The sequence below is a fragment of the Phacochoerus africanus genome, chromosome 3, assembly GCF_016906955.1.
Source record: "Phacochoerus africanus isolate WHEZ1 chromosome 3, ROS_Pafr_v1, whole genome shotgun sequence".
NCBI lineage: Eukaryota > Metazoa > Chordata > Mammalia > Artiodactyla > Suidae > Phacochoerus > Phacochoerus africanus.
The window spans coordinates 48,974,637-48,991,568 of record NC_062546.1 but is presented as its reverse complement, the minus strand read 5'-3'; the positions used below and the strand labels follow the sequence as shown (position 1 = coordinate 48,991,568).

At 43.8% G+C, this 16,932-nt stretch overlaps 1 pseudogene; it reads left to right on the top strand.

Moving 5' to 3' along the window:
- The first annotated feature begins 14,301 nt into the window (after positions 1-14,301).
- On the top strand, positions 14,302-14,976 carry LOC125121893 (translationally-controlled tumor protein-like; annotated as a pseudogene).
- The last annotated feature ends 1,956 nt before the right edge of the window (positions 14,977-16,932 follow it).

Genomic DNA, 16,932 nt, shown 5'->3' with positions numbered 1-16,932 from the left:
GAGAAGATGACCTGTCTATTCAGGTCTTTTGCCCATTTTTTCAATTGGATTGTTGGCTTTTTTTGCTGTTGAGTGGTATAAGTTGTTTGTATATTTTAGAGATTAGACCCTTGTCAGTTGTATCATTTGAAATTATTTTCTCCCATTCTGTAAGTTGTCTTTTTGGTTGCCTTTGCTGTGCAAAAGTTGTCAGTTTGATTAGGTCCCATTGGTTTATTTTTGCTTTTATTTCTGTTGCTTTGGGAGACTGACCTGAGAAAACATTTGTAAGGTTGATGTCAGAGAACGTTTTGCCTATGTTCTCTTCCAGGAGTTTGAAGTTGTCTTGTCTTCTATTTAAGCCATTTTGAGTTTATTTTCATGCATGGTGTGAGGGTGTGTTCTAGTTTCATTGATTTGCATGCAGCTGTGCAGGTTTCCCAGGAATACTTATGGGAAAGACTGTCTTTTTCCCATTTTATATTACTGCCTCCTTTGTCAAAGATTAATTGACCATAGGTGTCTGGGTTTATTTCTAGGTTCTCTATTCTGTTCCATTGATTGGTATGTGTGCTTTGGTACCAGAGGTTTTTTTTTTTTTTTTAATTTTATTTATTTTATTTATTTTTATTTTTTTTGTCTTTTTGCCTTTTCTAGGGCCGTTCCCGCAGCATATGGAGGTTCCCAGGCTAGGGGTCGAATCGGAGCTGTAGCCACTGGCCTACACCAGAGCCACAGAAACACGGGATCCGAGCCAAGTCTGCAACCTGCACCACAGCTCACGGCCAGGCCACTGAGCAAGGCCTTAACCCACTGAGCAAGGCCAGGGATCGAACCCTCAACCTCATGGTTCCTAGTTGGATTCGTTAACCACTGAGTCACGAGGGAACTCCACCAGTGTTTTTTTTTTTAATTTAATTTTGAATGCACACTGCGTAACCCAACACAGGCCCTACTACTCGCTGTTACTCACCCACTGTTCTAATCAGACATTTCAAATGTCCTGTGTAGCCTATAAGGGCATGTGCATTTGGATTCCAGGTCAACAAAACAAACTCCTCATTATCTTAGTCCTGCTGAGTTAAGGAGAGCCTTATCTTCCTTTCATGAAAATAGGCAGAAGCCATGGTTATGCTCCTTACTGCATTTTCCTGAGAAAAGAACAAAAGTAAAGAAGTTTAAGAACCCAACTAGTAGATCTCCCACTGTGGCGTAGCAGTGTCTTAGGAGCCCTGGGATGCCAGGCCCGGCACAATGGGTTAGGGAGCTGGCATTGACACAGCTTTGGCTTAGGTGGTGACTGTGGCTCTGATCTGATCCCTGGCCTGGGAGCTCCATATGCCCAGGAGCAGCCAAAAATGACAAAAACAAACAAACAAACAAAAAAACCAAAAACAACAAAAAAAAGGAATCCAACTAGTATTCATGAGGATGTGGATTCAATCCCTGGACTTATTTAGTGGGTTAAGGATCCAGTTTTGCTGCAAGCTGTGGCATAGGTCACAGATACAGCTCAGATCTGGCGTTGCTATGGCTGTCTGGTAGGCTGGCAACTGCAGCTCTGATTTGACCCCTAGCTTGGGAACTTCCATATGCCACAGGTTCGGCCCAGAAAAGAGAAAAGAAAGAAAGAAAAGAACACAGGGCATGGAGAGAGGGTGGAAGGCGGAAGTCATCCATACCACTTGGAAATCATCCCTTTACCAAACAATTATGCTAAGACACCAAAAATAAAAATAATTACAAAATAAGAAGAAAAATGAAAGTAATCAAAACAGTTTTTAGGAGTTCCCATCATGGCGCAGCGGAAACTAATCCAACTAGGAACCATGAGGTTGCTGGTTCCATCCCTGGCCTCGCTCAGTGGGTTAAGGATCCGGTGTTGCCGTGAGTTGTGATGTAGCTTGAAGACTCGGCCAGGATCTGGCATTGCTGTGGCTGTGGCTGTGGCTGGCAGCAATAGCTCCGATTAGACCCCTAGCCTGGGAACCTCCATATGCCGAAGTTGCGACCCTAAAAAGACAAAAACAAACAAACAAACAACCCCCCCCCCCTAGTTTTTAAAGAAAAAGAAAAAAACCCCAAGGACCTTTGAAAATGATGGAGAATTCTGAGGTCATCTTTTTTTCTTTTTTCTTTTTCTGTCTTTTTGCCCTTTCTAGGGCCACTCCTGCGGCATATGGAGGTTCCCAGGCTAGGGGTGGAATCGGAGCTGCAGCCACCGGCCTTCGCCAGAGCCACAGCAATGCCAGATCCGAGCTGCATCTGCAGCCTACACCACAGCTCACGGCAATGCCGGATCCTTAACCCACTGAGCGAGGCCAAGGATCGAACCCACAACCTCAGGGTTCCTAGCCAGATTTGTTAGCCACTGAGTCACGACGGGAACTCCTTAGGTCATCTTTTTTCCTCCAGATTTAATTAACCACCAGGCATTTTTCAAAAAAACCTGATTAAGTAGCCTTTATTTTTTATTTTATTTTTTCTGTAGGGCTGCACCCGAGGCATATGGAGGTTCCCAGGCTAGGGATCGAATCAGAGCTGTAGCCACTGGCCTACAACATAGTAATTGGCCTTTCATACAAATATTATATCCACGATTCATGGTTAGAGGACTTTATAGTGTGTGTAGACAACCAAAGCCCATTAGAAATGGAAATTTCTGGAGTTCCCGTCATGGCTCAGAGGAAATGACTCTGACTAGTATCCAGGAGGACACAGGTTCAATCCCTGGCCTCACTCATTGGGTTAAGGATCTAGCATGTCGAGAGTTGTGGTGTGTGAGTTCGCAGTCGAGGCATGGAAGAGGGGCTGCTGTGTCTATGGCTCTAGCATGGACCAGCGGCTACAACTGTGATTCCATCTCTCGCCTGGGGATCTCCATATGTCTCCAGTAGGGTCCTAAAAAGCCGACAAAAAAAAAAAAAGGAAAAAAGAAATGGAAATTGTCTCCCAACTTATTTTAGTACTCAGAAATGAAACTTGGTAAATTCAATGAATTACTTTTTTTTTAGAGATGTTTCTTTCACTGGGTTTGAGGAGAGACCTTCTTGGGAGTTCATTACAGAAAAATTATTTAGAAAAATGGCATTAGACTCTGGTAAAACTTATTAAAACCTATGTTTTTTATTTTGGTTTTGGTTTTTGTTTTGTTTTGTTTTGTTTTTTTAGGTCCCAGAGAAGCCACTATCAAGTCACCAATTTATAATTCAAGTCATAGAATTACGGAGACTCAGCAGTACCCTTCCAGGTACAAATCCTTTCTTGTTGGTAGGAAATATTCTTCATTCAGCCTCCTTGATCTTCCCTGTGTTCCAAAGGGCAGATTCAAATAATCGCTAATCAGGGGAGGGAGGGGATGCAGAAACGAAGGAGGAGCAGTCAAGAAACAATAGGGCAGAGGCCTGGTTCCCCCTCCAGGAATATATGTAACAATATCTTTATTGTGGGCACTCAGGCCTCCACCCCGGTGGAGGATGGTAAATTCTGGCTGAGCACAAGAGTCCTGGAGCATCACTCTCTTACCTCACCATCCCCCAATCAGAAGAAAGTCTGCACAGAGTGGACAATAAGGAAGGAGTTGGTTCTTAGACACAAGTCTGCCTCCTCCCCAAGTCGCTGGTCCTCAAAATAAAGCAAACTTTCCTTTCCAACCAACGCTTATCTCTGAGAAGTTGTCTCTTGCATATGGGCTTTCATGTGGTCAGCAGCTAAACTTGAATTCAGTAACATTGTGGCCAAAACAGGCACCCCTCTGTGTAATGCAAGCTCAAATTTCTTTTGTAGGAGATTAACACTCATTCTGGCAATCCTAAAGAATCAAGAAACTTGAGAATTCTGTACTAGCCAAGAAAGCTTTTTTTGCTTTCAAAAAAGTGTTGATTCCTCCGTACAATCATCCCTTGGTGGCCATGAGGGATTGGTTTCAGGACCACTCCTCCCTGCAGATTCTAAAATACTTATATGTTGAAGATGTTCAAATCCCTCATATAAAAGAGCATAGTGGGAATTCCTGTTATGGCTCATTGGTAACCCAACTAGGATCCATGAGGATGCAAGTTTGATTCCTGGCTCCTCTCAGTCAGTTAAGGATCTGGCATTGCTGTGAACTATGGTGTAGGTTACAGATGCTGCTGGGGTCTGGTGTTGCTGTGGTTGGGGCATAGGATGGCAGCTGTAGCTCCAATTGGACCCCTAGCCCGGGAACTTTCATATGCCTCAGGTGAGGCCCCAAAAAGCAAAATAAATAAATAAATAATGGCATAGAGTTTGTATGTAATCTAGGTACATCCTACCTTATATTTTAAATAATCTCCAGATTCTTTTTTTGTGTGTGTGTGTGTGTCTTTTCTAGGGCCACTTCCGCGGCATGTGGAGGTTCCCAGGCTAGGGGTCCATTGGGAGCTGTAGCCACTGGCCTACACTAGAGCCACAGCAACAAGAAATCCAAGCCGCATCTGCAACCTACATCACAGCTCACAACAATGCCAGATCCTTAAATCACTGAGCAAGGGCAGGGATTGAACCCGCAACCTCATGGTTCCTAGTCAGATTCGTTAACCACTGCACCACGAGGGGAACTCCAATCATCTCCAGATTCTTATATAATACAATATGCTTTCTTTTCTTTTCTTTTTGGCTAAGGCCAAGGCACATGTAACTTCCCTGTCTAGGGATCAAACTCCTGCCACAGCAGCAATCCAAGCCACTGCAGTGATAGGCCACATCCTTAATCCCTGCACCACAAGTGAAGCTCCTTAAGCCTTTTCTTTTCTTCTGAGTTCTTTCTTGGTGGCTGTGACAAAAGCGTATGTGGCTAAATTTGCACAGGCAAACATCAACCACATCTTGATTGGTATTGGTTTCTGGTTTTCAGTCTCCCTCACCCTCTCCAACTAATGTGTAAACTCCTTGAATTAATATAAATCTTATTCTATTTTGAAGCTCAGTGTCTAGAACAATACCTATAAAAAGGGACTTGATACATTCTGTTGCCTAAGGAAATAAGAACTGACTTCTGAAACCCCCCCTTTCTTATAATTAGACCCATCCATCTGAACGAATATCTAATTTTTTTTTTCTTTTTAGAGCTGCACCTGCAGCATATGGACGTTCCCAGGCTAGGGGTCAAATCAGAGCTACAGCTGCCAGCCACAGCCACAGCCACAGCAACCAGTGATCTGAGCCTTGTCTGCCACCTACACCACAGCTCACAGCAACGCCGGATCCTTAACCCACTGAGCAAGGCCAGGGATCGAACCCTCATCCTCATGGATAATGGTTGGTTTCGTAACCCACTGAGCCAGAATGAGAACTCCCAGGAATATCTAATCTTTAGTAGACTCTGAAGGGATTTCAGAATCACAAATTTTTAATCTCACATGACTATTGAAATTTGGCACAGGGCTGAGCACAAAACTATTCTTAGGGATGCAACCCCCTCCTCATCCTGTTTTTAGTATAGAGGACACTGCCCTGAGCCAAAATAAAGGGGTCTGCCATCTTCCTACACCACCATACTGAAGCCACAAGCTTACACTGTGTGTAGTCCTTTGGTCTGAGAACAAGCATGAGTCTATTCCTGCAAATCACAGGATGGTCCCCTCTGACTCCAGAGCCAAATCTTTGCTAGCGGCCAACAGAGCAATCTATTCCTCACATCTCTAGTTCTGTGGTCTTCAGCCTACTTTTTTCTTTTTCTTTCCTTCTTACGGCCACATCTGTGGCATATGGAAGTTTCCTGGATAGGGATCAAAACTGCAGCTGCCCACCTATAACACAGCCACAGCAATGCAGGAAGCCGAGCAATGTCTGTGCAGCAGTACTGGATCCTTAACCCACTGAGTAAAGCCAGGGATCAAACATGAATTCTCACAGACACTATGTTGGGTTCATAACCCACTGAACCACAACGGGAAATCCTCCAAGAATCCTTAATAAGGGGAAAGCACAGAAACTTATCAGTCATAGAGTTAAGAATTTATTACACTCAGTTTTGGAAGGATGTGAGGAAATGAATAATCTGGCACCTGACTCTTTTGGACTATTAGACTATTTAGAGCATAGCTATGAAAAATTTGTGTGTGTAGCTTTTAATTCAGAAATTTAGTTTCTAGGAGTTCCTATCATGGCTCAGTGATTAACAAATCTGACTAGGAACCATGAGATTTCGGGTTCAATCCCTGGCCTTGCTCAGTGGGTTAAGGATCCAGCATTGCCAGTGAGCTGTGGTGTAGGTTGCAGACGTGGCTCAGATCCCACATTGCTGTGGCTGTGGCGTAGACCGGCGGCTACAGCTCTGATTCAACCCCTATCCTGGGAACCTCCATATGCCGAAGGAGCGCCCTAGAAAAGGCAAAAAAAAAAAAAAGAAAAGAAAAGAAAAAGAAAAAAAAATTAATTTCTAGAGATGCATTTTTTACAGAAATACTAACATGGGCACTTAAAGACATACCAAAAATATTCATGTAATATCTTTGAAGTTACCCCCCAACACACACACAAATAAAAAGTAGAAACAGGGAGTTCCTTTTGTGGCTCAGTGGAAACAAATCCAACTAGTATCCATGAGGATGGGGGTTTGATCCCTGGCCTCACTCAGTTGGTCGGGGATCCAGCGTTGCCATGAGCTGTGGTATAGGTCACAGACTCAGCTTGGATCCCGGATTGCTGTGGCTCTGGTGTAGGCTGGCAGCTGTGGCTCTGATTTGACCCTAAGTCTGGGAACCCCCATATGCCATGGGTGCAGCCCTAAAAAGCAAAAGCAAAAAAAGAGTAGAAACAGGAGTTCTCTTGTGGTGCACTGGATTAAGGATCCAGTGTTATCCCTGCAGCAGCTTGGGTTGCTGCTGTGACATGGGTTTCATGTGCTGTGGGCATGGCTAAAAACAAACAAAAAAAGAGCTCTTCGGGTGTTCCCTCAGGGCTCTGTTAAGCAGGTTAAGGATTTGGTGTTATTACAGCCGTGGCTCTGGTTACTGCTGTGGCATGGGTTCAGTCTGTGGCCTGGGAACTTCCACATGCCCCGGGTGCAGCCAAAAACAAACAAACAAACAAACAAAAAAAGATAGAAACACTGTAAACATCCTTCAATGGGATGTTTGACAATGGTTACATAAATGATGCTCATTTATTTATACAGGAAATACACAGCCACTTAAAGAAATTAATCAAAATTACTCCTTATATACTCATTTAAAAAGATGTCCACAGTCTATTGTTAAGTAAAAAAGGCTAGTGGTAGAATACATAATATGATCCCACATTAAAATAATTTTTTGTTGAGGTTCCCAGTTGTGGCTTATTGGTGATGAACCTGACTGGTATCCATGAGGATGCAGGTTTGATCCCTGGCCTCGCTCAGTGGGCTAAGGATCTGGTGTTACCGTGAGCTGTGGTGTAGGTAGAAGACTCAGCTCAGATCCCATATTGCTGTGGCTGTGGTGTTGGCCAGCAGCTACAGCTCCAATTCAACCCCTAGCCTGGGAACTTCTGTATGCTGTGGGTGTGGCTCTAAAATGGCAAAAAAAAATTTCTTTTGAGGTTGATATATGCATGTATTTATAGAAATATATGTTGGTATATAATTTTTTTTTTGTCCACATCCAAGGCATACGGAAGTTTCCAGGGCCAGGGATGGGACCTGTCCCACAGCAGTGGCCTGCTCCACAGTAGTGACAATACCAGATCTTCAGCCCTCTCTGCTGCAAGGCAAGCCCTGTTGGCATGCCTTTTTTAAGAGCCTGAGAGAATGCACAAAAAAGTAGTAGGACATATGTAGAGTTGCTCCTTTTTTGTATTTTTCTCAGTTTTTCAAATATTCTTTTTGTTTGTTTGTTTGTTTTTGCTTTTTAGGGCCATACTCATGGCATATGGAGGTTCCCAGGCTCTGTGTTGAATCGGAGCTACAGCTGCCAGCCTATACCACAGCCACAGCAACACCATATCCAAGCCACATCTGCAACCTACACCACAGCTCACAGCAACGCAGGATCCTTAACCCAATGAGCGAGGCCAGTGATCGAACCTGCGTACTCATGGATACTAGTTGGGTTCTTAAGCTGCTGAGCCACAACAGGAAACTCCTATGTGTTCGTTTTTAAATCATGCCTGTGAACAATAGAAAAAAACATATTCAAGCAAACTAAACTACAAGCTTACCTTTTAAATACAGAATTAAGGTAACAAATTGTGGTAACAAAGGAAACAAAAACAAAACAAAAAATTCATTTTGACTAAAAACGTTGTGAAATTTTTGCAACAAAAACAGTATCGGAGTTCCCTGGTGGCTCAGCAGTTTAAGGATCCAGCATTGTCCTTTCAGGGGCTCAGATTGCTGCTGTGGCACAAGTTTAATCCCTGGACTGGGAACTTCCCCATGCTCAGGGTTCAGCCAAAGAAAAAAAGGTTAAAAAAAAAACACACAAAAAAACAGTTTCACTTTTTGTTTTTACTGAAAACCCTCAGTCCAATGGTGTAGAGTTTGACATTTACTGAAAATAACACACAGTCCTCCTGTACCCCCCAGAGCAGACGCTCCACTGTCCTTTCTTGCTTTTTTTCCCTTGCTTTTTAGGGCTACACCCGTGGCATATGGAGGTTCCCAGGCTAGGGGTCTAATTGGAGCTGTAGCCACTGGCCTACACTAGGGCCACAGCAATGCCAGATCTGAGCTGCATCTGCAACCTACACCACAGCTCATGGCAACACTGGATCATCAACCCACTGAGCGAGGCCAGGAGTTGAACCCACAACCTCATGGTTCCTAGTCAGGTTCATTGACCGCTGAGCCCTAGTGGGAACTCTGTCCACTGTCCGTTCTAATACAATGTTCCTTGGAGCTCTTACTAATCACGTGGCTTAGAAGAAACATTTAAGCTCTGCCTAACTGTGAATATGCCTGACTTAGTTCTCACCCCATCTATCTTTCTTTTCTCTCTTTTTTGTCTTTTTAGGACCATGCTCATGGCATATGGAAGGTCCCAGGCTAGGGGATTGTATTGGAGCTGTAGCTGCTGACCTACACCAAAGCCACAGCAGCTGTGGCAACACTGGATTGTTAACCCACTGAGTGAGGCCAGGGATTGAACCCAAATCCTCATGGATACTAGTTAGGTTCTTAACCCACTGAGCCACCACAAAACTCTCCCCATCTTCTTGCAGCATTCGTGAGGGGTATTATTTTTATTTATTTATTTATTTATTTTTGTCTTTTTGCCTTTTTTTCTAGTGCTGCTCCTACGGCATATGAAGGTTCCGAGGCTAGGGGTCTAATCAGAGCTGTAGCTGCCAGCCTACACCACAGCAACTTGGGATCCAAGCCGAGTCTGCAACCTACACCATAGCTCACAGCAACACCAGATCCTTAACCCACTGAGCGAGGCCAGGGATCAAACCCAAAACCTCATGGTTCCTAGTCAGATTCGTTTCTGCCGAGCCATGACGGGAGCTCCAAAAATGTATTTTATATGCTTGGACTTCTCTTCATAAATAATATTAAGCCACAACCAGAATTCTGCATCAAGATTATTAGCAATTGAAAATATTTTCAAATTTTCTCTTTTTTTGGCACATTGGTACTTTTTAATGTTCCACGCTGAAGATTTATTGCATTTGAAATAGAGGATGACTGTATAGCAGGCAACATGCTGAGAATTTAACATGTGTTATCTTAGTAAATCCTCCCAAACTATGTTTGAAGTACTATTTTTTTTTCTTTATTTTTTTTTAGGGCCGCACCGTGGCATATGGTGGTTCCCAGACTAGGGGTCCAATCAGAGCTACAGCTGCTGGCCTACACCACAGCCACAGCAACATACGATCCAAGCTGGATCGGCAACTTACACCACAGCTCATGGAACGCCGGATCCTTAACCAACTGAGCGAGGCCAGGGATAAAACCTGTAGCCTCATAGTTACTCATCAGATTTGTTTCTGCTGAGCCATAACGGGAACTCCCAAGAAAACAATTTTTTTAAAGTTGTCTATAGCCATCAGGTACAACTATTAAACAAATTCTTATGGATCCTGTGTGGGAGCTAACTATGTGTGGGTGGTGCATGTGTTCTGCCAACTTCAAGTTCACAGCCTTCAGATTGGTGACTTGAAATAAGCCATGGTAGGAGTCAGAAACCAGCAAAAGCTGCAGATCAGGTCCTTCCTCCTGGGAGAACTGGTTGGTGGGCATGTACCAGCACACTACATCTCCCAGACTGAAAGAGAATGGATTTACTGTTCTGGCTCAAATTCAGGTTTTATTTATTCATGAACAGGTGATGATTTATATCTATATCTGCATGTCATGAGGCCTATTTTCCCAGCTGCAGTGTGAAGGAGTTCCAAGAATGGCAAAAAAGCCCCAGAGAAAGATTTTTCCCACTTCAGCTATTTCAGTCTGATGAGGGAAACACAATATGCCAGACACATCTTTGAGTGCTGATGTGGGGTTTGTTTGTTTGTTTTTTAAATCTCTGTCCTGCTTTTTACTGCTGTAAAGGGCCCAGATTAATAATTTCATGAATAAGAGTTCCCGTTGTGGCTCATCGGGTTAAGAACCTAACTAGTATGCATGAGGATGCGAGTTCGATCCCTGTCCTCGCTCAGTGGGTTAAGGCTATGGCGTTGCTGCAAGGTGTGATGTATACGGCTTGGATCCCATGTTGCCGTGGCTGTGGTATAGGCCAGCAGCTGCAGCTCTGATTTGACCCCTAGCCTGGAAACTTCCATATGCTACAGGTGCAGCCCTTTAAATAAAAAAAAAAATTCAGAATTCCCTTTGTGGTTCAGCTGTTAACGAACCTAAGATGCATGAGGATGCCAGTTTGATCCCTGGCCCTGCTCAGTGAGTTAAGGACCCGGTGTTGCCATGAGCTGTGGTGTAGGTCGCAGATGTGGCTCGGATCTGGTGTTGCTGTGGCTGTGGTGTAGTCTGGCATCTGAGCTCCAATTGGACCCCTAGCCTGGAAACCTCCATAAGCTGTGGGTGCAGCCCTAAAAAGGAAAAAAAAAAAAAATTCATGAGTAGCCCATTTTAGGTGGCATAATTTTGTCTTGGAGTAGCTAGCTTATTAGCCAGTGTTACTTTTCCTGTGGAACCATATCTTTCGAGAAAAGCAAGCATGAAGAGATAAAGATATTTTTTCAAAATAATGCAGTATTGGCCGACATTATTTCAGTGGTTGGTGTTTGACCCCAGAAAGCTTCCCTTTCCTGCATAATAAAATCACAAGACTACTTCATTACGGTTGAAGAAATGGGACGCTTTCTGTTGGAGTACATTGTGCTCTCTTGAAACTCAAGCTTCAACCCAAGAGGGTACAGAAGGTGAGTCCTGCTTCCCCCTCTAGGTCATCAAGCCACTGGCCACACTCACTGGCTTTTCTCTAATGGGTCCTGCTAGCCTTCCTATACTATACATGTAGGTCAAAGTGTCCCACTCATAGTTACCAGACTGGGAAGCAAGCTTAAGCTGACCTCTGACTGCATCAGGGTAAGGCACCTGATCAGAGGGAAGATACTCAGCATCCTAGCAACTTCAGCTAGAATACCGCGTTTCCTAGAATGCCTGTCACGAAGTATCACAAACTCAGTGACTTAAAACAACTGAAATTTACTCTGTGCTAGTTCTAGAGGCCAGAAGCACAAAATCGAGGTGCCAATAGAGCCGTGCTTGCTCTAAATACACCAGGAGAGAATCTGGCCCATGCCTTTTCTTAGCTTCTGGTGTTCCCATTCTTGGCATTCTTCAGCTTGTAGACACCTTACTCCACTCTCTGCCTCTGTCTTTGTCCCTGTGTGTCTTCTTTACATCATCTTCCCTCTGTATCTATCTCTGTTTCTTCTCTTCTAAGAATATTAGTCATATTGGATTCCCCACCTTGATGACCTTATTTTAACTTGATTGTATCTGCAAAGTCCCTATTTCCAAATGAGGTCATGTTCAGAGATACAGGGGTTGGACTTGAACATAACTTGTTTTGGGACACATTTTATTCCATAACAGATACCAAGAAGGAAGTGACTGCTCTATATTTAGGCCAGGAGTTTGTAAATAATCAGGCCAAGTCCAAGATGAGTCACAGGGGAAGGCAATGGGAAGAGGAAGAGACAGGCAGACATAGGTAAAGAGGGAAGCACAGAGACAACCTCTGAAAGATGGACAGTGTGGTCCCCATTGCATCCCTTCCAATAACGCCCTTATTCCCTTCCTTGTTTTTGTTCATATGAGAGACTTTCTTTTTTTTTTTTTTTTTCATCTTTTTTTTGTCTCTTTAGGGCCACACCCGCAGCATATAGAGGTTCCCAGGTTAGGGGTCCAATTGGAGCTGTTGCTGCCGGCCTGCGCCACAGCCACAGCAATGCATGATCCGAGCTGCGTCTGCAGCCTACATCACAGATCACCACAAGGCCAGATCCTTAACCACTGAGCCAGGCCAGGGATTGAACCTGTGTCCTCCTGGATACGAGTCGGGTTCACTAACCACAGAGCCATGATGGGAACTCCAGACTTTCTTTCTTTCTTCTTTTTCTGTCTTTTTAGAGCTGCACCCACGGCATATGGAGGTTCCCAGGATAGGGGTCAAATCGGAGCTGTAGCTACCAGCCTACGCCGCAGCCACAAGCAATGCTGGATCCAAGCCGTGTCTGCAACCTACACCACAGTTCACAGCAATGCCGGATCCTCAACCCACTGAGCAAAGACAGGGATGGAACCCCCGTCCTCAAGGACACTAGTCGGGTTCCTTAATGCTGAGCCACAACGGGAACTCCTTGAGAGAATTTCTTTTCCCGTATTGTAAATTATCAGAACCTTGACCACAAGTAATTTCCCCAAAGTCTATGTGGAGTGTGTGATGATTCCTGAAAACATATTTACTAGCCACAAGAAGAGTGAGAAATACAGTTACTTTTTTTTCCTGTCTTTTTTTTTTTTTTTTTTTAGTTTTTATAGCCATGCCTGTGGCATACGGAAGTTCCCAGGCTTGCTGCTGGACCACACCACAGCAATAGCAAGGCCAGATCCAAGCTACACCTTTGACCTACATCACAGCTCATGACAATGCTGGATCCTTAACCCACTGAGCAAGGCCAGGGATTGAACCCAGATCCAAATCCTCAAGGACACTATGTCAGCTTCTCTTTTATTTTTTTTCTTTTTAGGGCCACACCTGTGACATATGGAAGTTCCTAGGCTAGGGATTGATCAGAGCTACAGCTGCCAGCCTATGCCACAGCCACAGCAATGTAGGATCCGAGCTGGGTCTGTGACCTATACCACAACTCATGGCAGTGCTGGATCCTTAATCCATTGAGGGAGGCCAGGGATCAAACCCACATCCTCATGGATACTAGTCAGGTTATTACCACTGAGCCAAAATGTGAACTCTCTATGTCAGGATCTTAACCCACTGAACCACAACAGGAACTCCTACAGTTACTTTGTTGGATCAAGATTTCTAAAAGTCTGATAAGCCTGACCTAAACCATACTGAAGCCTGTGAACTCACACACACAAGACCCACAAGTTTGCTGAGTGGGAGACTCAATTCCTTTCTCTAGTGAATCCCACCATCAGTGTCTTTCCCCCCAAAGGTCTCCTTTCATATTAAATTTTCACCAGACTGAGAGTTACTTCAGGCCTTCCTTGCAGTGACTATGGGACTCTCAACAACTCTTTGTTGCTTAGAAACTGCACTCATCTATTCAGTGGCCAGCTCTGTGCTAAGAGGACAGCCTCCCTGACTATAGCTAATTGATTCAACATCAGTTGAATAATCTTGGAATAATCAGATTTTTCTTTCCTGTTATTTTAGTTTGCATTTCTGTGAGACAAAGTATTGTGTGCAAATAGCTTATCTGCAAGATAACATCAGAAAGTACTGTGATGGGGGTTCCCATCATGGCTCAGTAGTTAACCAACCCAGCTAATACCCATGAGGACGCAGATTGTATCCCTGGCCTTGCTCAGCGGGTTAAGGATCCAGAGTTGCCGTGAGCTGGAGTGTAGGTCACAGGTGCAGCTTAGATCCCGCATTGCTGTGGCTGTGGTATAGGCTGGTAGCTACAGCTCCAATTCGATCCCTAGTCCTGGAACCTCCATATGCCATGGGTGTAGCCCTAAAAAGACAAAAAAAAAAAAAAGTATTGTGATGGAGGGAAAGTAGACAGAGTAGGAAGGAAGAAAACGTAGTAAAGAATGTACAGGTTGATTTTTCAACCCGCTCCCGCTTCCCCTGAGAGCACTGCTTCAGCTGCACCTGGCTCTGGGCTCCTGCTAAGTTAGTGCCCCGGTCATCTCCCTCCAGCCCTCCCACCACGATCATCTACCAGGACCTCATCAGCCATGGTGAGATGTTCTCCAATATCTACAAGATCCAGGAGATCAGGGATGAGCTGGCAGTGGAGGGGAAGATGGTCAGTAGAACAGAGGGTAACACTGATGACTTGCTCATTGGTGGAAGTGTCCAGATGTCAAAGGTACCAAAATCACAGCAATCACTGGTGTCAATATTGTCATGAACCATAACTTGCAGGAAACCAGCTTCACAAAAGAAGCCTACAGTAAGTATATCAAAAGGAGTTCCCATTGTGGCCCTGCCATGAGCTGTGGTGTAGTTCACAAATGTGGCTTGGATCCCTCGTTGCTGGGACTGTGGTGTAGACTGGCAGCTGTAGATCCGATTGGACCCCTAACCTGAAAACTTCCATATGCCATGAGTGCGGATCTTAAAAAAAAAAAAAAAAAAAAGTACATTAAAGAATACATGAAGTCAACCAAAGGATAACTTGAACAATAGAGACCAGAAAGAGTAAAAACCTTTTATGACATGAGCTATAGAACAAATCAAGCACATCCTTGCTAATTTCAAAAACTATCAGTTCTTTATCGGTGAAAATCTGAATCCAGATGGCATGGTTGCTCTGTTGGACTACACTGAGGATGATGTGACCCCATGTGTGGTTTTCCTTAAGGATGGCTTTGTAATGGAAAAATGGTAACAAATGTGGCTGTTATTTTGGATCTATCACCTGTTGTCATAACTGGCTGGCCACTGCTTTTCTTTTCTTCCTTTTTTTTTTTTGTCTTTTTGTCTTTCTAGGGCCTCACCCGAGGCACATGTAGGTTCCCAGACTAGGGGTCCAGTTGGAGCTGTAGCTGCTGGCCTACACCAGAGCCACAGCAACGCCATATCTGAGCTGCATCTGCAACCTACATCACAGCTCACAGCAACACTGGATCCTTAACCCACTGAGCGAGACCAGGGAGCGAACCCACAACCTCATGGTTCTTAGTTGGAATCGTTAACCACTGAGCCACAAAGGAAACTCCTCTTCCTTTTTTTTTAACTGAATGAGTTTTATTACATGTATAGTTTTACAACGATCATCATAACCCAATTTTACAGCATTTCCATCCCAAACCACCAGCACATCTCCCCCCACCCCAACCTGTCTTTTTTGGAAACCATAAGTTTTTCAAAGTCTGTGAGTCAGCATCTGTTCTGCTAAGTTCATTGTATCCTTTTTTTTTAGATTCCACATATAAGTGATAGGAAATGATGTTGGTATCTCATTATCTGACTAACTTCATTCAGCATGACAATTTCCAAGGCTATTCATGTTGCTGCAAATGCCATTATTTCATTCCTTTTTAATGACTGAGATTATTCCATTGTTTATATGTACCGCATCTTCTTTATCCACTCTTCTGTTGATGGACATCTAGGTTGCTCCCATGTCTTGGCTATCGTAAATAGTGCTGCAATGAACATTGGGGTACACGTATCTTTTCGAGTCATGGTTTTCTCTGGATAGATGCCCAGAAATGAAATTTCTGGATCAAACAGTAATTCTATTTTTGGTTTTTTGAGGACTCTCCATGCTGTTTTCCACAGTGGTTGCACCAATTTACATTCCCACCAAGTGTAATAGTGTTCCCTTTTCTCCACACCCCTCTCCAGCATCTATTGGTTTTAGACTTTTTGATGATGGCCATTCTGGTTGGTGTAAGGTGGTACCTCATAGTATTGATTTGCATTTCTCTAATAATTAGTTACGTTGAACATCTTTTCATGTGCTTTTTAGCCAACTTTGGAGGAATGTCTGTTTAGATTTTCTACCCGTTTTTTTGATGGGGTTGTTTGTTTTTTGGTATTGAGCTGCTGGAGGTATTTATATATTTTTGAGATTAATCCCTTGTCAGTCACTTCATTGGCAAATATTTTCTCCCATTCTCTGGGCTGTCTTTTCATTTTGTTTAGGGTTTCCTTTGCTGTTCAAAAACTTTTAAGTTTAATTAGGTCCCATTTGGTTATTTTTGTTTTTATTGTCATTATTCTAGGAGGTGGATCTGAGCAGATATTTCAGTGGTTTATGTGGAGAGTGTTCAGCCTATGTTTTCCTCTAAGAGTTTGTAGTATCCGGTCTTATATTTAGGTCTTCAATCCATTTTGAGTTTATTTTTCTGTATGGTGTTAGGAAACTTTTTGTTTGTTTGTTTTTTGTCTTTAGGGCCACACCCAGGAGGAGAAGGGTGCATATGGAGGTTCCCAGGCTAGGGGTCCAATCGGAATTGTAACTGCCAGCCTCCATCAGAGCCAAGCAACTCAGGATCAGAGTCTCGTCTGCAACCTGCACCACAGTTCTTCCTTCCTTTTAGCTTCTTGTCACTTCAGAGATGCCACTGATCCCATTGCACCACAGCAGGAACCCTAATCCCCCCCCTCAAATTATAACTTGTTATTTCACCTAGTTATATGCAACCAAACTTGTTCTTAACCTTCTGTTAACAGTTTTATGAAGCCATCAGGTTTTCCACTGGAATTCTTTTTCTGTGGCATGTGGAAGTTCTTCGGCCAGGGGTCAAATCCATGCCACAGTAACGACCTGAGCCACTGCAGTAACAACACTGGATCCTTAACCCAATGTACCACAAAGGAATTCCTCCATTAGAAT